General features: G+C 43.6%; 1 long non-coding RNA gene across 1 annotated transcript; it reads right to left on the reverse strand.

Annotated features, from left to right (window-relative positions):
- Positions 1-20,094: 20,094 nt before the first annotated feature.
- On the reverse strand, positions 20,095-20,558 carry LOC143810117 (uncharacterized). The gene is made up of 3 exons (XR_013222657.1): positions 20,492-20,558; positions 20,247-20,391; positions 20,095-20,153 (listed from the first exon to the last, which is right to left on the reverse strand). It is a non-coding gene; the product is annotated as an uncharacterized LOC143810117 (long non-coding RNA).
- Positions 20,559-20,968: the final 410 nt, after the last annotated feature.

The raw sequence follows: 20,968 nt of genomic DNA on the forward strand, positions 1-20,968 counted from the left end.
TGATTGCCAAATTTCTCCCCCACCAGGACAGGTCCCTGTCTTTGAAGGCAATGCAGTCTTTTAAAATTGAGTCAGTTAATTTTTTCATATTTGATGTGACTGTTTTTTCTAGGTTTTTGTTGATGATGACACCTAAGTAAGGGATTTCTTCTCTGCACCAATTAAATGATACAGAGGTGTTTAAACGTTGAATTTCTTTTTGGCTAACGTGCATGGGTAGGATGTTGGACTTTGAGTTGTTGATCTTGAATTTAGAAAGGGCCGAGAAAGTCTCTAATTCGTTGAGAGTTTCTAGTGTGGAGGATACCGGGTTTGTGAGAGTCAGGATAATATCGTCCGCAAACAAGCTGATCTTGTGCTGGCGCTTGTTTGCGGGTATTCCAGTTATATAAGGGTTTTGTCTGATATGCTCCACCAGGGGTTCTAGTGCCAGATTGAAGAGTAGGGGGGAGAGGGGACAGCCCTGTCTCGTGCCGTTGCCGATGGGGAAAGCGTCCGAGATATGGTTGTTGCTGATAACTCTTGCCGTGGGACACTTGTAGAGTGTCATGAATGTGGAGACAAGGTTATTGTTGAAGCCAAATTTAATTAGGGTCTGTTTGAGGAATAGCCAGTCGATGCGGTCGAAGGCTTTCTCGGCGTCTAGGGATGTAAGTACTGTTGGTGATCTAGTAAGGTTTGTAAGTTTGATGAAATTCAGAATTCTTCTCGTGGCGTCAGCGGGTTGTCTATTTTTGACAAACCCCATTTGATCGTTCGCTACAAGGTTAGGTAGGATATCACTGAGCCTGTTGGCAAGAATTTTTGAAAAGATCTTAATGTCTGTGTTCAACAGGGAGATCGGTCTGTAATTATTGGGGGATGTGGGGTCACCTGTTTGTTTGGGGATTAGAATGATAGATGCCTCCAGCATTTCTTTTGGGAAGGATCCTATTTTGGCGGCGTGGTTAAACAGCTCTGTTAGATGGGGGGCAAGGATTTTGCTGAAGGCTTTGTAGTAAGCATTATTGAAGCCATCTGGCCCAGGAGATTTGTGGGGTTTAAGGTGGTTTATGGTATCCTCTACCTCTGGGATGGAGAAGGGAGCAGAAAGTGATTCAGTTTCTTCTTTTGTTAAGGATGGCAGATTAATGTTGGCGAGGTATGTTCTGATGTCTAGTTCTTTTGGGGGAGAGGAGGTAGGATCTGAATTTAAGTTATAGAGTTTGGAATAGTATTTGGAAAACTCATTTGCTATGTCTTGGGGGTGAGTTAGTGGAGTGCCATCTGTTAGGGAGGAGATTCTGTTTATTTTGTTTTGGGTCCTTAGTTTTTTAATTCTGTTGGCCATGTATCTGGTGGGTTTGTTCAGGGACGAATAGACCTTGAATTTAGAGGAGTTGAGGGCGGCTTCATAGGGAGAAAATATTAAGGACCTAAGTTCCTGTCTTAGGGAAAGAAGGTCGGATTGCATCTTAGGTGAGGGGGAGGGGAGGCCTATTAAGGTATTTTCGAGTGTGCGAATAGATTTTTGTAAATTCAGAGTTTTTTCCCTTTTTTCCCTTTTTATTTTGGCGGAAATATTCATTATAGTGCCTCTGATAACGGCTTTATGGGCGCACCAGTTATTAGGAGGGTTGGTTGCTTCTGCGGAATTTTCCTTGAAATAGTTGGTTAAAGTATTCTGGATTGTGGCAATATGGATGGAATCATGGAGGATATGAGAGTTGCATTTCCATAATTTAACATTTTTTAAGGAAGGGCCAATCAGTATTTCACCACTAACGGGGGAGTGGTCCGATGGCGTTCTGTCGCCTATGGATACTTTTTTAAATTTGTCCAGGGAAAAAATTTCAGATAGGATCAAGTCGATCCTGGATGCCGAATGGTGGGCTGAGGAGAAGTGAGAGAACTCCTTGGAGGAGGAGTTCAGGCATCTGAAGATATCATAAAGTTCATTTCTGCCCAGCCACCAATTTAAGTTGTCTGAATTAGGTCTAGAGTTTGATGAGGAATCTAGGATTCTGTCTGGGGTGATATTGAAGTCTCCCAGGAGAATCAAGGTGCCTCTCTTGACTTCATTTATCTTTTTCAGCGTTTTAGAAAGGAATCTAATCTGATTTTTGTTTGGAGCATACAAATTCGCTAGAGTGCATGTCTGACCATTAATGGTACAAATTAAGATGTGATACCTGCCTCCAGTATCAGCATGTTCCTCAAGAGCCTCGAAGGGGACAGAGTTCCTGATCAGAGTGATCACCCCAGCTTTTTTACTTGAGTTGCAGGCCTCAAAGATATGAGGGAAACTGCGGTGACTAAAGTAGGGGTGATTCCCTGCCAAGAACTTCGTCTCTTGGATGCAAGCAATGTCTGCCTGGGATTGAAGTAGTTTTCTCCACAGAGTGTGCCTCTTTTGGGGGCTATTTAGCCCTCTAATGTTATATGTTAGGATTTTGAATGACATTGTATTATACCCCAGAAGATGAAGACGAAGAAGGTATCACTAGAATCTGGGGGGTAATGGTAACCTGAAAAGGAAAGATTAGTGTTGAAACAAGTAAGGTTATAACCTATAGACTACAGAGATCTTTCTTCTTGAGAGGTTCTTGAGCCAACGGTTCTTGGGTGAAACCTTAAAGATAAAATAACACAGTAGAATAAAACAGTAACTGCACAAGTAGGTCAACAGAACTACCTGGAAATAGAAAAGAGGGGGTTACTGAAAGTGAACGGGAATAGGGGAGATGTCCCATCTAGAATTAAGAGGGAGACCCCCACAATTGGATAACAGAAAAAAGTAGGCCAGCTGAGTGATAGGATGGAAGTAGTTCAACGGTTAAGTGACTTGACGAAGTTTAGGCCATCCTCGACAGAGTGGATCGGAATGATTCTTCCCCGATGTGGAATTAATAATTTTAACAGGAAGCCCCATTTATAGATTATTCCTTTTTCCCTGAGGATTGAAGTCACAGGTCTAAATTCTCTGCGGCCTTCTAGGGTTTCCTTTGAGAAATCTGGGAAGATTTTTAAATCTCCATAGGGCTCTGGAAATGTTCTTTTTTCCTTAAGATAGTTGAGAATGGACTCTTTGGTTTTAAAGAAGTGGAGTTTTAGAATGGTGTCTCTAGGTAGATCCGCAGACACTTTGGGGGGTTTGGGCAGCCGGTGGGCCCTGTCAATCGTGAGGTCAAGGTCTGAGAAGTCTGGCAGAGCTGCTTTGAAGATATTTTTGAGGTGAGAAGACAGCTGGTCTTGGGGTATGTCCTCTGATATGCCTCTAATTTTTAGGTTATTTTGCCTGCCTCTATCTTCGAGGTCTGCCAATTTAGATCGCAGGTGTTTCATTTCAAAGTTGATCCTATCCAGCTCGTCAAAAGAGATAGACGACCTATGTTCCAGTTTATTCAGCCTCTCCTCATGTCTGGACAGTTGTTTGTCTATCTTGTCGATTTTGTCACACTATTTTTGGAAATTTAAGTCCATTTCATTTTTCATTGTATTTACCAGGGAGTTTATTTTATCGTCCATTATGTTTTTTATTTTATTTATTAGATCCTCTTGGTCTGGTTGGCTTTGGCCTGTAACGTGTGTGTGTGAGTATGAGCCTGCCGAATTGGCGCCCCTGTTGGGTTCTGGATCGTCATATTTTGTTTTACTTTTTTGTGGGGATTGATTGGGGGATGTGTCACTAGAAACAACATCCTCCTCCGCTTCTGAATAGTTCCCATAAGAATCATATTTCTCATTCGTGGCTCCTGGGTTAGATCTCTTTAAGCTGGCAGAGGAGTCCATTTTTGTAGGAGAGAATTTATCAAAGGATTTGTTGTTGGATCTATAGTCCATTGAATGAGGCGTGTCTCTCCTGGGGGATCTAGATCTGCGCCTGGGTGAGGAGAAGGAGCTAGGTCTGGATTTCTCTAGGTCCCTGCGACTCAGAGATTTGTCCTGTTTTTGGCTGTAGAGTGGTTTTTTTGGAGTGGGAGGGTTAATTCTCCCTTTAGATTTTGTGTTATTCATGGTAGCGGTTAATGGATGCTGACAGAGCAGATTTTAATGGGTGTTGATCAATTGGTGCTATGCCTCACAGTTAAGTCTTATGTGGCTAAGGTTAAGAGAGTGTTTTACTCTTGTCCAAAAGTAGGTATTCTGTGAGGGCTGTGAGAGGGGGGCGTTTCTGGTTTTGTTAACCTTTCAGAAGAGGGAGGTTTAATTACAGTGTGCCTTTTACAGTGAGAGTAAGGGTACCGTCACACAGTGCAATTTTGATCGCTACGACGGCACGATCCGTGACGTCGCAGCGATCGTATGATTATCGCTCCAGCGTCGTATACTGCGGTCACACGTTGCAATCACGGCGCTGGAGCGATGCCGAAGTCCCCGGGTAACCAGGGTAAACATCGGGTAACTAAGCGCAGGGCCGCGCTTAGTAACCCGATGTTTACCGTGGTTACCAGCGTAAAAGTAAAAAAAAAAAAAACCGTACATGCTCACCATCTGATGTCCGTCCGGTCCCTTGCCGTCTGCTTCCTGCTCTGACAGATCCGGCCGTACAGTGAGAGCAGAGTGCAGCGGTGACGTCACCGCTGTGATCTGCTCTCACTTTCCGGCCGGTGCTCACAGTCAGAGCGGGAAGTGGACGGCAAGGGACCGGACGGACATCAGATGGTGAGCATGTACGGTTTGTTTTTTTTTACTTTCACGCTGGTAACCACGGTAAACATCGGGTTACTAAGCGCGGCCCTGCGCTTAGTTACCCGATGTTTACCCTGGTTACCAGCGAACGCATCGCTGGATCGCTGTCACACACAACGATCCAGCGATGTCAGCGGGTGATCAAGCGACGAAAGAAAGTTCCAAACGATCTGCTACGACGTACGATTCTCAGCAGGATCCCTGATCGCTGCTGCGTGTCAGACACTGCGATATCGTAACGATATCGCTAGAACGTCACGAATCGTACCGTCGTAGCGATCAAAATTGCACTGTGTGACGGTACCCTAAGAGCGTTGTTTTACAGACTCTGCTCTCTGTTCTCAGTTTTGTAGGGCGCTTGGGATGGAGCCGGCGTAGTGTTTCTTACAGGGAGCGGCCGGAACTACTTCCCATAGGCTTTTATTGAGGAAGCCTGGAGATTTAATAAAAGATGTTTCAACTCCTTTTCCTCAGGTGGATGAATTAGGGGGGCGATATAGGAAGAGCGTTAAAGAGTTAATTCCCCCTTTTCTTTTTTCCTTTTTCTTTCACCGCGATTTCGCGGTAATGTGAGTGGTTGTTAGGGGACTACTTTTTTAGGGTAGGCCTCCGAGAATCGCCGCTTTGGAGCCGGGGGCTCGATTTTTCCAGACCACTGACCTTGCGGTTGGTTGGAGTGGGAAGCTTGTTGCGCTTAGTCTCCTGAAGTGAAGATCTGGCAGGGGAGGAGTCTGCCTCTTCACTGCCGTGCAGGGCCTTCCTGTTCACTAGGCCTGATGGACTCCAGATGCCTACTCCGGCTGGAGCTGTTCTGGGGGACAGAGATGAGGAGAAAGTTGGTTGGAGGGGTTCCTCATGGTATCAGGGGATGATGAAGGGGGATTATGTGGCAAGGGGCCTCCAAAATATGCTGTAGAAGTCGCGTATAGGGATTTTTCCCCTGGAGCTCCCTCTTCACACGTCTGCCTCCATAGACGTCCGAAGCCACGCCCCCACCTTTTGCTTTGACTGCTTTGCACACTCATGGCATTCTCTTGATGAGCTTCAAGCGTTAGTCACCGGAAATGGTCTTCCAACAATCTTGAAGGAGTTCCCAGAGATGCTTAACACTTGTTGGCCTTTTTGCCTTCACTCTGTGGTCCAGCTCACCCCAAACCTTCTCGATTGGGTTCAAGTCTGGTAACTGTGGAGGCCAGGTCATCTGGCGTAGCACCCCATCACTCACCACCTTGGTCAAATAGCCCTTACACAGCCTGGAGGTGTGTTTGGGGTCATTGTCCTGTTGTAAAATAAATGATGGTCCTACTAAATGCAAACCTGATGGAATAGCATGCTGCTGCAAGATGCTGTGGTAGCCATACTGGTTCAGTATGCCTTCAATTTTGAATAGGAACGAAGGGCTGGCACACGACTAGGATATGTGGTGCTACTGAACGGGACCAGAGATCCCATAAACATAGAAAGTCAAAAATCACTGCACTCTTTGACCAGAAAGGGTTTGCTTCAAGTGAAAACAGTTTATTCATAGGTGAAGAGCGACAGGTAATAACAATGTTTCGGCCACAACGTGGCCGTGATCACTGTGTCGCCTTAAATTGATATATCAATGGTCTTACTTGTAAGATCTCATCAGGGAGAAAGGTAAATTGAGGAATATGTCCAGATGGAGCATTACAGGGAAATTTACAGAAGCTGATAAGGAATAGGCTTACCACCTGAAATGTGATCAGTATTAGGAAGTGGAGTAGCCTGTATTCATTAGACGCAGGTCCTCCAGCATTCCCACTATACCACCGACGTCGGCTCCTGTAGCCACGCTTCTCTGCACATCGCGGCTTCCGCCGGACCGTGTCTTATAAATTGAGCGTTTGCCACACATGGTTACCTTGATCCTCATTTTAATGCGTCTAATGAATACAGGCTACTCCACTTCCTCTAATACTGACCACATTCTAGGTGATAAGCCTATTCCTTATCAGCTTCTGTAAATTTCCCTGTGATGCTCCATCTGGACATATTCCTCAATTTACCTTTCTCCCTGATGGGAACTTACAAGTACGACCATTGATATATCAATTTAAGGCTACACTGTGATCAAGGCCACGTTGTGGCCGAAACGTCGTTATTACCTGTCACTCTTCACCTATGAATAAACGGTTTTCACTTGAAGCAAACCCTTTCTGGTCAAAGAGTGCAGTGATTTTTGACTTTCAATTTTGAATAAATCCCCAACAGTGTCACCAGCAAAGCACCATCACACCTCCTCCATGCTTCACGGTGTGAACCAGGCATGTAGAGTCCATCCGTTCACCTTTTCTGCGTCGTACAAAGACACGGTGGTTGGAACTAAAGATCTCAAATTTGGACTCGTCAGACCAAAGCACAGATTTCCACTGGTCTAATGTCCATTCCTTGTGTTCTTTAGCCCAAACAAGTCTCTTCTGCTTGTTGCCTGTCTTTACCAGTGGTTTCCTAGCAGCTATTTTACCATGAAGGCCTGCTGCACAAAGTCTCCTCTTATCAGTTGTTGTAGAGATGTGTCTGCTGCTAGAACTCTGTGTGGCATTGACCTGGTCTCTAATCTGAGCTGCTGTTAACCTGCAATTTCTGAGGCTGGTGACTCGGATAAACTTATCCTCAGAAGCAGAGGTGATTCTTGGTCTTCCTTCCTGGGGCGGTCCTCATGTGAGCCAGTTTCTTTGTAGCGCTTGATGGTTTTTGCCACTGCACTTGAGCACACTTTCAAATTTTTCCCAATTTTTCGGACTGACTGACCTTCATTTCTTAAAGTAATGATGGCCACTCATTTTTCTTTACTTTGCTGCTTTTTTCTTGCCATATTACAAATTCTAATAATCTATTCAGTGGAACTATCGGCTGTGTATCCACCAGACTTCTGCACAACACAACTGATGGTCCCAACCCCATTTATAAGGCAAGAAATCCCACTTATTAAACCTGACAGGGCACACCTGTGAAGTGAAAACCATTCCCGGTGACTACCTCTTGAAGCTCATCAAGAGAATGCCAAGAGTGTGCAAAGCAGTCATCAAAGCAAAAGGGGGCTACTTTGAAAATCCTAGAATATAAGACATATTTGCAGTTGTTTCACACTTTTTTGTTAAGTATATAATTCCACATGTGTTAATTCATAGTTTTGATTCCCTCAGTGTGAATGTACAATTTTGATAGTCATGAAAATACAGAAAAATCTTTAAATGAGGTGTGTCCAAACTTTTGGTCTGTACTGTATATGAAACTTTTTACAGAACAAAACTCCCTAAACCTGCACCTAACGCTAATTCCTGTATCCTTACACTAGCCTTAGGGTATGTGCACACGTTCAGGTTTTTTCGTGATAAAAACGCTATAAAAACTCATTAAAAACGCATACATTATGCATCCGATCATTAAGAATGCATTCTGCATGTTTTGTGCACATGGTGCACTTTTTTCCACGAAAAAAACGCATCGCGGTAAAAAAAAGCAGCATGTTCATTAATTTTGCGGATTTTCCGCGTTTTTCCCGCAATTCTATGCATTTGGAAAAAAACGCACCAAAAACGCATGAAAAAAAGCGAAAAAAACGCATGCGGTTTTCTGGCAGAAATGTCCGGTTTTTGTCAGGAAAATTTCTGCTTGAAATCCTGACGTGTGCACAAAGCCTTAGCTAACTATTTCTAAACTAATTGCCCCAATTAACTAGCGCCCCACACATAACTAAAGCTACCTAACGACTGATGGATGGACAAAAAAAAATTGATATGGGAAAAAATATATGTAAAACATTACACAGGAAATGGGAGGATACTGTATTTTTGTTTTTGTCCATTGGGTGGTAAGGAAAATAGAATAGTTTTATATAGCACCAGCACACCATCTTCAATTTATATTCACCCTGTGGTCATATAGATCACTAAGCTTCTATACTTTTTTTTTTAGAATTCGTTACAATTACATGTAAAACTTGGAGCACATTACCATTCTTGGTTTTTTGGACATATCAATATTGTCAAAATAATTTTATTACGAAAAGGGCTATATTTAACAGACAAATGCCTAAATCCTTTTTTTCTAATCTAGAGTCACTTTTTCTAGAGCTGTCCCATATAAAACATATTAATATATATAAGTATTTTAGAAAGACCTAAGATACAGAGAGGAAAGGCACTGCCTGACTTATTTTTAGCTTGGCAGTTGATATTTCTAAATCCATAGATTGTCACCCCTCCAGGGCCTATTAAAGTAAAATGGCCACCTTCAGCAGCACGAAGGCTGCATTCTGTGAAGGCTGCATTATGTTCATTATCCCTAGGAACGCTGAAATAATGACTTTTATAAATTTCCCGCCATACCTCTATTGACTCAGGGAGGTATGTTTTCTCCCCCTGACTCAATCGCCTCGCAGCCGTCCATCATCCCGCTCTGTCCTCCGTGCGCCACCTCTTCTCTTTCTCCTGACATCACCGGTGCCTGTGCTCTGCAATCAGTTCTCGAGAATGCGCCGTGCGCGCTGCCCGGGAACTTACATCTGGTGTCTGCGCCTGCGTGTAGCGGAGGCCCCAGATCCCGCCCCGCGGTGTGTTATGATGTATTCATCCTGCGGGGCTGGGAATCTGTTGCCTGCGCAGTATATTCTACTTTTTGATTTTTCTTTGGATGCCTTAACTTTTACTCAAGTACACGTCTACTAATTCATAAATTAGCAACCCAAGTGTGGCAAGCAACTAGAGTTGAGTGAATTTCTTAGGGTTCCCGCTTATTCAGCAAGCTGTAGAGCTTACCGAATAAGCTGCAGAGGGAACCCGGATACCTGGATCACGCCGGCTGATCAGCGCCGCAGCACAGACTCTCCATGCATGTGCTGTGGCGCCGATCAGCCGGCGTGCTCCATGTATCCGGGTTGCCTCGGTAGCTTGTTCGGTAAGCGCTACAGCTTGCTGAATAAGCAGGGACCCGAACAAATTCGCCCAACTCTACAAGCATCTAGATTGGTACAATTGACTCACCTTGGTTTCTCTTTAGAACAACCCTATATTTGATCACTTTTTCATAATGGAGTCCATTTTGGATGGTGCATAATGTTAACATCCTTGGTTTGATGAAAACTGCCATCTACCATCTCAGTAATGGGAAGGTGTCTTCACTGAATAAGGATTTTACCTCAGAATTGAGAATTTTTTTCTTAATGACGGATGAATTCTGGCCAGAAAGAAACACATTTTTCCAGGACGTCCCCCTGACAGCACTCTGGAGGACGTCCTCCTCCTCCTTGCAGGGACAGGAAACAACACGAGAGGTTAAAAGGTCCCACTCCGCCCCCTTTAGTGTTTTTCCTGTCCCTGCATGGAGGGACACACGAGAGATCAAGCTTACCGGATCGGAGGGGGTCCAATATCCTTCCCCCTCGTCTATAGCCCAGGGCACATACTTCCCGGGTGGGAGTCCCTGTGCCCAGAGACCAGTCGAGCGGACGAGTTCCTGGGTGAGCCGCTTCCTCCCAGGGGGAGGCTCTCGGCTCAGGCGCCAGGAAGGACATGAGGCGCCGGCGCCAGGAAGGAGAAAGGGCGCAGAGGTCCGCATGCTCTCATACGAGCATGCAGGGACGGCAGAACCTTCCGGCTTCAGTGTGCGTTCCACTGCGTGGAACGCGTAAGTAAGTGATATATCGTCACTTCCGGTGACGTCAGCGGCGTCCTTTCCGGCGGCAGAGTATGCGTTCCACAGTGTGGAACGCTGAGACATCTATAAGAAAGCGCCGGATACGGGAATGGGCGTCCAGCGTTCTACACGGCGAGCACTACATTGAACCAGGACACACATTCACAGGTCCCAGGAGTGCAAGGGCCGGAGAGGAGGTCTGCAATGCCAGGGACAAGGGGTAAGTGCAGCAGTGCTGCTAAATCCCTATATATATCTAGCAGGACATGTGCTATTCATACGGTATATTTATATTTAAACAGAGGATATGGATCCCAGGAGTGAGGAGACTGGGGTAAGTGCGCATGGCGCATATTACCTTTTTTCCCACTTATTCCTAAGTCACTAAGATGTATTCACTCTTATACTTATGATAAGGAGGCTCAACAGACATCCCTGCCAGTGGCAAAAAAGTCAGGCAAGGCACTGACAAAGTCCAGACGATGCTCCATATGTAATGCAAAGTTACCAGAAGCACATAAAAAAGAGTTGTGCGGATCCTGCATCTCTAGAGTTGTAAGAGAAGAACAACCATCATTATTATCCGAAATGAGGTCCTTAATTCGGGAAGAAGTACAGAATTCATTGGCTACCATGTCACAACGGCACCCCTCCAGCCCAAGTCGGGGTCGCAAAAGACCACGGATGGACCTGGACCAGGATGATGTTGAAGTCTCATCTAAGGAAGAATCAGACGGTAGAAGTTCGGATCAAGAAGAAGGAGAACTACCGTTAGAGGAACAGGATCAAGGAAGAAAATTTCTATTTCATGTGGAAGAGACAGAAGATTTAGTGCAAGCTAGTGCAAGCTGTGAGAAATACAATGCAGATGAAAGAAGAGCCACGGCCGAAGTCCAGACAAGATTTGATGTTTGGAGGGCTTACATCACAAAGACAGACGGTATTCCCTGTAAGCGATCACCTCAAACAGATGATATTGCAAGAATGGAAGGATGCAGAACGTAGACTGATAGTGTCTCGGGAGTTTAAAAGTCGTTTACCATTTGATCCGGAGGATATCAAGGCATGGGAAGAAATTCCGAAAGTCGACGTACCTATAGCCAAGGTTACTAAAAAAACGGCTATTCCATTTGAGGACTCATCTAGTCTCAGAGACGCTATGGACCGCAAAGCAGATATTCTGTTGCGCCGTTCTTGGGAAACATCGGCAGCACTGATAAAGGCTAACATTGCAGCCACGTCAGTAGCTAGATCAATGTATTTGTGGATGGGGCAGTTAGAGGAACATTTGGTGAATAAAACCCCGCGGGCTGATATAATTTCCTCCTTACCCATCATAAAGTCTGCCACAGCCTTTATGGCTGACACGTCAGCAGAATCCGTGAGATTTGCAGCCAGGAATAGTTCATTATCCAATGCGATTTGTAGAGCTATATGGCTTAAATCTTGGTCAGGAGATAATGCATCTAAAAATAAATTATGTGCTATTCCCTTTTCAGGATCCAAGGTATTCGGACAGGCATTAGACGACATTCTAGAATCCGCATCAGACAATAAAAAAGGTTTTCCCGAGGAAAAACCGAAAAAATTTCAGCCATTTCGGAAAAGACCCCCACCTTGAAGTTCCTATAGAGGCAAACAGCCTGACTATAGAGAACAGTGGAGATCCAGCAGAGGTACCTATAGAGGAGCCTATTCGCAGAACCGAAGGGGAAGAAATTCCCTGTTTGGGTCAAGTCCTAGATCTAGGAGGCAATGACGCCATAGGTATAGGGGGCAGACTCAGTCTTTTTCTGAACAGCTGGAAAAAAATCACAAAAAATGCATATGTCCTCAAAATAATTTCAGAAGGTTACAAGATAGAGCTCGTATCCCCAGCTCCACAGAGGTGTATCCCACCTACCAGTGTGGCGGAAAATTCGCCAATGTTCACAGACCTTCTGAAGTTGTTCAGTTCTCAAGTTATAGTGCGGGTTCCCACAACAGAAATAGCCAGAGGTCACTACTCTTCACTATTTTCAATTCCAAAGTCATCAGGAGAAACACGCACAATAATAAACCTAAAACCCTTGAACGTCTATGTAAGATACAAAAGATTCAGAATGGAATCAATAAAAACAATTGTCCACCTCATAGACAAAGATGCGGTAATGTGTACGCTCGGCCTAAAAAGCGCGTATCAGGTTCCAATCCATGCAACATCTCAGGAGCTTCTGAGGTTTTCTGTGAAGATACCGGACCAAACCTGCCACCTCCAATTTCAGTGTCTCCCGTTCGGCCTGGCCTCAGCACCAAGGATATTTACAAAACTGGTAGCAGAGGTGGTGGCATACTTAAGAAACGAGGGAATTACAATAATTCCTTATTTGGACGATTTTCTGCTGGTAGCCAGAACAAAAAACATCTTAATCCTACACAGGGATCGAGCCATTTCAGTCCTAGAATATCTAGGTTGGGTCGTAAATCAAGAGAAATCACACATAAAACTCGAATCTCGGAAGGTATTTCTGGGAGTTCTTCTAGATGCCACCTCAAGACAATCCTTTCTGCCAAGAGAAAAACAGGTGTCAATGAGAACGTTAATCATGGAATCCCTAAAGCATCGGATTACTATAAGATCGGCCATGAAGATCTTAGGGAAAATGACGGCCTGTATCGCTTGCGTAAGGTGGGCACAGGCTCACTCAAGATTATTACAGGATCAGGTTCTCTCGACATGGGATCGACGTCAGTCATCGCTGGACAGAATAATCCATCTATCAAGGGCAGTAAAAAAGTCATTGCACTGGTGGACACATTACAGCAACCTAAGAGTGGGTGTTCCATGGACCTTGACCCCTTGTGTGGTGATCACTACAGATGCCAGTCAGTGGGGTTGGGGAGCCCATCTAGAAGGATCGTTCATCCAGGGCAGGTGGCCAGAAGATATCAGTCAAAGATCTTCAAACTACAGAGAGCTTTACGCTATTTGGGAAGCTCTAAGAAGGAATCGCTCTCGCTTGAAGAACAAACATGTGAAAATCCTAACAGACAACATGACAGCGGTATCCTTCATAAGACATCAAGGAGGCCCCAGACACAAACCACTTCAAGAGTTGGCACGAAGAATATTTTTTTGGGCAGAGAACACAGTCCTGTCAATCACAGCAGTCCACTTAGAGGGATCTCAAAACGTCCTGGCCGATTATTTGAGCAGAAAATAAATCTGTCCGACAGAATGGGAATTAAATCAAGAAATCTTTCACCGATTATGTCATCATTGGGGGACTCCCAGTATAGACCTATTCGCTACAAGAAAAAATTCGAAGGTGGCCAGATTCTATTCCCTCAACCCTACGGACATGCCGGAAGCAGTCGACGCCTTGAGTCAAACATGGGTCGAACCACTCTCTTATGCATTTCCTCCAATAGCACTCATTCCGAGAGTACTCAGGAAGATTCAGGAAGACCGAGCAACAGTTCTGATGGTTGTGCCATTCTGGCCGAGGAGGAGCTGGTTTCCGTTGTTAGGAGCCATGACAACAGACAGTCCAATCAGACTTCCTCTATGGAAGGACATCATTCATCAAGGGCCCGTGTTACACCAAAACCCGGAACGATTACACCTTTCAGCGTGGATCCTGAGAGGGACATCTTGAAATCGCGGGGGCTATCTGATGAAGTCATCTCAACAATCCAGGCTAGTCGTAAGCCAGTAACTTCAGCTATTTATTACAAAATTTGGAAGAAATTCTGTATGAAAGGTGGCAGGTCGGCCGTGATGTCGGAAAACCCGGATGTTCCCAGAGTTCTGGATTTTCTCCAATCTGGATTCAATATGGGGCTGAGACCTAGTACCCTTAAGGTGCAAATTTCGGCTCTTAGCACATTCCTGGATTATCCGTTGGCCTCTCATCCTTGGATAATTAGATTCGTAAAAGCCATCCAGAGATTACGTCCCACGTTTAGACAATTAACTCCCACTTGGGATTTAAATTTAGTGCTCAGAGCCCTATGTAAAGATCCTTTTACCCTTAAAAGTGACATGCCCATTGCAATACGAACTTGGAAAACTGCTTTTTTGGTAGCAATTACAACGGCCAAAAGAGTAGGGGAGATACAAGCCCTCTCAATTAGGGATCCGTACCTCCAGGTTCGTGAGGATCATATAATCTTAAGACTAGATCCATCATTTATTCCCAAAGTAGCTTCAGTACAAAACAGAAATCAGGAAATAATTCTACCCTCCTTTTGCAATAAACCCTCTAATACAAAAGAACAATCTTTACATTCTCTTGATGTCAGACAGGCAGTACTAGAATATTTAGAGGCCACTAGTACTTGGAGGAAAGATCCCAATCTATTTATCCTTTTTGGAGGTAAAAATAGGGGTAAAGCATCCAAAACCTCTATAGCTAGATGGATCACTACAGTAATCTCAAAAGCCTATGCGTCAGAAGGGGTAGATTGTCCTGTGGGAATAAAAGCCCATTCCACTCGGGCCATTTCAGCATCATGGGCGGAACGGGCAGGGGCATCACTAGAACAAATCTGCAAAGCCGCAACCTGGGCCAGCGTGAACACATTCTGTAAACACTACAAACTAGACGTGTTAGCAACCCAACAAATGTCATTTGGGAGAAAGGTTCTCCAGGCAGTTGTCCCACCCTAAAGGAGTTTTCTTTGGTATCCTCCAGAGTGCTGTCAGGGGGACGTCCTGGAAAATGGGTATTATACCTACCGATAATTCGGTTTCCAGGAGTCCATCCTGACAGCACCGTTACTTCCCCCCCTATGTATACTATGTCATATGCTATTAATATGATTTGGTTAATAAAATTCAAATGGTATCTATCCATGGTGTGGTACTTGTCAAAACACTAAAGGAAAGGGGGCGGAGTGGGACCTTTTAACCTCTCGTGTTGTTTCCTGTCCCTGCAAGGAGGAGGAGGACGTCCTCCAGAGTGCTGTCAGGATGGACTCCTGGAAACCGAATTATCGGTAGGTATAATACCCATTTTCAGATATGATGTATTACAAAGTTGCTAATTATCATGTATACTGTTGATTTACGAAAAAAAGCGTAATCATTGTTTTAATGTATTAACCCTTTACCTCTCAAGCCTGTTTTCACCTTCATGACCACTTCAAATTTTACAATTCTAATTAGTGTCATTTTTTGTGGTAATAACTCTGGAATGCTTCAACGGAACTTTTAATTTTTATTGCCCTTAAATCAGAGAGTAATGTTGCACAAAATAACTAATAAATAACATTTCCCACATGTCTTACTTTATATCATCATGTTTGAACATTTATAACTCCCAAACAAAACAAAAAAATGTTTCAAAGTTGACCAGCGATTTCTCATTTTCAAAATTTTGAAACACTTTTTTAGGGTCCACATTACATTTGAAGTGACTATGAGAGCTCTACATGACAGATAATATCCCAAAGTGACACCATTCTAAAGACTGAACCCCTCAAGGTGCTCAAAATCGCATTAAATAAGTATATTAACCCTTCAGGTGCTTCACAGGAATTTTTGGAATGTGAAAAGAAAAAAATGAACATTTAACGTTTTTAGCAAAATTTTACTTTAGACCCCAATTTTTTTATTTTCACAAGGGTAACAGGAAAAAATGGACCTCAAAATCTGTTGTGCAATTTCTCCCGAGCATACTGATACACCATATGTGGGGGAAAACCTCGAAAACCTCTGCTTTGGTGAAGGGTTTGGAAGGGAAGGAGTTCTATTTGACTGTGAATGCAAAATTTGCTGGAGTAATTAGTGGATGCCATGTCTTGTTTGGAGAGCCCCTTATGTGCCTCAATATTGGAAACCATCCTCAAGTGAAAACCATTTTGGAAACGTTGAACCCCCAGGTGCTTCACAGACGTTTATAACATTTAGCCGTGAAAATAAAAAAAATAAAAATTTTTCCCACAAAAATATTTCCAAACCCAAGTTTTGCATTTTTACAAGGGTAAAAGGAAAAAGTGCAGCATACAATTTGTTGTGCGATTTCTCTTGAGTACACCGATATCCCATATGTGGGGGAAGACTACTGTTTGGGTGCATGGCAGGGCTCAGAAAAGGAGTGACGTTTTGTAACGCATACTTTGATGGAATGGTCTGCAGTTGTCATGTCTGGTTTGAAGAGTCCCTGATGTGCCTAAACAGTGAACCCCCCAAGGGATGCTTCAGCAAAGCTGGAATTGGGCAGGTAGTTCTTTGCGAAGGATTTATGAATCAAGTTGCATACAAGGTTATCTTGGAAAAACAGTTGATTCCTTCTGCTCAGGCAATGTTCCCCCAACTCTGAGGACTGTTTTTTTCCAGCAGGACAATGCGCCATGCCACACAGCAAGATCAATCAAGGTGTGGATGAAGAACCACCACTTCAAATCCCTGTCATGGCCAGCCCAGTCTCCAGACCTGAACCCCATTGAAAACCTCTGGAATGTAATCAATAGGAAGATGGATAGTCACAAGCCATCAAACAAAGAAGAACGGATTTAAATTTTTGTACCAGGAGTGGCATAAGGTAACCCAAAAGCAGTGTGAAAGACTGGTGGAAAGCATGCCCAGACGCATGAAAGCTATGATTAAAAATCATGGTTATTCCACAAAATATTGATGTCTGAACTCTTCCTGAGTTAAAACATTAGTATTGCTGTTTCTTAATGATTATTAACTTGTTTTTTTGCATTATTTGAGGTCTGCAAGCAATGCATTTTTTGTTACTTTGACCATTTCTCATTTTCATAAAATAAATACAAAATGTATTGCTTGGAACTTTGGAGACATGTTGTCAGTAGTTTATAGAATAAAAGAGCAATTTACATTTTACTCAAAAATATACCTATAAAGGAAAAAATCAGACAAACTGAACATTTTGCATTCGTCTCTTACTTTTTGCCAGAGCTGTATATTTTTTATGTATTGCTGCTACCACACACTAAAAGACGCTTTTTTTTGCAAAAACAAGTCTTTGCATCTCCATATTTTTGGGAACTATAGTTTTTCCATATTTCTGCTGACAGTCATGTGAGGGCTTGTTTTTTGATGGATGAGTCGATACTTTTATTGGCACCATTTTCGGGCACATGACATTTTTTGATCGCTTTCTATTCCAGTTTTTGGGAGGCAGAATGAACAAACACCAGCAATTCAGGAATTTTTTTTATGACCTTAATAACAATAATAATAGATTTGGTAAAATTGATAAGGCAGCTTTATTCTTCCGATCAGTACAATTACATTTGTCTTTTTTATTGCATTTTTTTTCTACATTTTGTTCGGCAGTATGATGAAAAAGCATTGTTTTTTGCCTTTAACATGCCTACTAAATGCTGCCATCACAGAATTTAGGGGCTAAAGTGCTGGGAGCAGAGTGGGCACTGTTGTCAGAATCGGCTGATATGCGGAGGCACTCATGCGAACACAGCCTGTGTGCGTGCAAAATCGTCATGACGTAGCTACACGTCCAAGGAAGGTAAGTACTAGCCGCCCTGGATGTATGGATTCATCCAAGGACATGAAGGGGTTAAAAAGGAAAAGCCCAAGCTCTGGTCATCTCACTGAGCACTGTTCAATCCATCATCCAAAAATGGAAGGAGTATGGCACACCTGCAAACCTACCAGGACATGGCCATCCACTTGAATTGACATCCCAAGCAAGGAAAGCACTAATTAGTGAAGCAGCAAAGAGGTCCAAGGTCACTCTGGAGGACCTGCAGTGATCCACTGTTCAGGTATGAGAATCTGTCCATAGGACAACTATTAGGCCGGGGTCACACTTGCGAGTTCAGTGTGAGAAACTTGCACGAGTCTCTCGTATCAAGTCCCAGCACTTGATGCGAGAGACTTGAAAATGGTCTGCATTTTCATGATGACAGGTTCCCTTTAAACGTTGGCCCCAGCACTAACGCCTGAATCATGTGCACCAATCAGAGTTGTGATTGTAGACTTGGCTGATGGCCAATCAGGCGTCACCACTGAGCAGACAAGAGGATGACAGTTGGGAGCAGAGAGGATCCAGCAATGGACTCCCTGCATAGTGCGCCCTGACCACAGGGCTTGTCGTACATGGGACACGTGCAGAGGACTAATGTACCCAATAGGAGGACATGGGCTAAAATTGTGTAAATCATTGGTCACAATATGCAGTATTGTAATCAAAGTCTTTATGGTTGCCATGGCTACGGAAGATCAGTAAAAACTGTCGAGTGAAGCAATATATTGTCTCACTCAGAATGGGTCTCCATGGGGGCATCCAAAGAAACAACTAATTGACGCCCTGTGATCGCAGAGGCGGACAGTTGCTATCACAACCTGAGGTCATCTGGTTATTTCAGGGTACGGTGGCCTGTTAGACCCTGTCATCAGCAGAGCATGACACCAACGATCAGAGTGAAAACTATTCCTGTCCCTCAGTGGGACTAAGTAAAAAAGTAAAATAAAATGTAAAACGTAAAAAAAAAAATTCAAAAAGAAACGCAAAAAAATCACGAACAGCTGCTTCGTCAATAAAAACACAATTGTAGTGTAAAAAATTTATAATTTACTCCGTACAGCGAACACTGTAACCAAGCTCCGGACACTGACTGCCTCCCGTCCCCAATGTAAAGCCAGTGTCACTCAGGGCCAGGAGCGCGGTTACAGCCGTACTGAACAGCGGTCACTGAACCCGCGCCGGCGCCATCCCTGTGACTAAAATCGAAATGTTCCCAGGGGAAATAGAGTTAATTTTCTCCCCACAGCGTTCGGCTGAGTGCGGCCTCCAGGCAGGTCAATAATGCTATTAACCTGCAGGATAACCCCATATGTGCAGGTTACTAGCATTGTTTCTGGTGACAGGTTCCCTTAATAATAATAATAATAATTTTATTTATATAACATATTCCGCAGCGCTTTACAACTTATAGAGGGGACTTGTACAGACAATAGACATTACAGCATAACAGAAATCACAGTTCAAAACAGATACCAGGAGGAATGAGGGCCCTGCTCGCCAGCTTACAAACTATGAGGAAAAGGGGAGACACGAGAGGTGGATGGTAACAATTGCTTTAGTTATTCTGACCAGCCATAGTGTAAGGCTCGGGTGTTCATGTAAAGCTGCATGAACCAGATAACTGCCTAAGTATGTAACAGTACAGACACAGAGGGCTATTAACTGCATAAAGTGTATGAGAACACGATGCAAGGAACCTGATTATGTGTTTTTTGTTTTTATTGTGCTATGATCTCCCGTCTCCTCCTTTCAATAGTGTAATATAAAGCTCTTGTGCCTCAATACAGAATCTATAGCAGGACCCCACATAACATGTGGCATTAGTATAACTGGAGGGATCTTACATGGCGGAGGCTCTGTGATCACCACCAGGCACTAGAGGCCGGGTATAATCTCTATGTCTGTGCTCCTCGTTACTACATTCCTCCCTCACTTATCATTATCTGCTCCTAATGTTACCTAACACCATTCTATACAGTAAAGTCACAACCAGACATAGAGATGGTAAATAGAATTTATTTTAGGAATATTTTGTAATTAATGTAATATATGACGATATCATAGTCGGGGGCTGCAGCTGTTATCAGCATCACTGCACATGATGGAATCAGTGACTATGAAGAGATGAGGAATCTGTGGATCATTATGGAAATGATCTGTAACTTCTGCAGATTTCTGTGAAGAGAAGACACCAAGTTATTACATCTCATCAGTAAGACTAAAAGTGGAGACTAAAAGAAAGACATTTCTCATATCTACTTACATAGAGTGCAGGTCGTTCTGATCTAATTCCTCAATGTTCTCCAGACTTGGATCTTCCTTCTACAAAAAGGAGAAAATAACAATGAATTCTATGTTACATGTAATATACAGATCATGGGGCAGAGGGAGAAGAAGTAATGGTAGATAACTTACCATCTGGTGGTTTGGGGATGTCCCTCTTGGTAGCCCTTCATGCCTGGTGAGATGTTGACCAAAGCTGATGGCAAACTAAAACAAGACCAGAACAGCAGGAAGATAAAGGAGCTACTTTTTCCAGCCTTCAAAATAATGCAGATTTCTGTGAATAGAACACAACAAATTATTACATGACATCATTAGCTACCGAGTAAAAAGCAAATACAAATGAGCTGAAAAATAAAAAAGAAGCAAATTCTTACATCTACTTATATGAAGTGCAGGTTGTTCTCATCTAATACCTCAATGTTTTCCAGACTTGGATATTCCTTCTACAAAAAGGAGAAAAAAATTATTTATATATTACATTTAACCCGTTTCCCACCTTAGACATATAGCTTCTTCTATGGTGAGCTCCCCCTGTTTGCTGCGGGCTCCGGTGAAGAGCCTGCACCTTTACCGGTACATGTCAGCTGATTTCATTAGCTGACATGTGCCCATAACAGCCGTGGGTGGAATTGCGATTCACCCGTGGCTGTTAACATGCTAAATGCTGCTGTCAATCTCTGACAGTGGCATTTAACACATCACGCCGGAAGCGCGTCACTAATCCCGCCCATTGGTGCCCGTGTCACATGACTGCGGATCGCTGATGGGTTGGCAAGACAATTCGGGGTCTGCATGAGACCCTTAATACTGTCATTGTCAGATGGCTATGAGCGCCACCCAGCGGACTGAGC

Source organism: Ranitomeya variabilis, chromosome 2 (genome assembly GCF_051348905.1).
Source record: "Ranitomeya variabilis isolate aRanVar5 chromosome 2, aRanVar5.hap1, whole genome shotgun sequence".
Lineage (NCBI taxonomy): Eukaryota > Metazoa > Chordata > Amphibia > Anura > Dendrobatidae > Ranitomeya > Ranitomeya variabilis.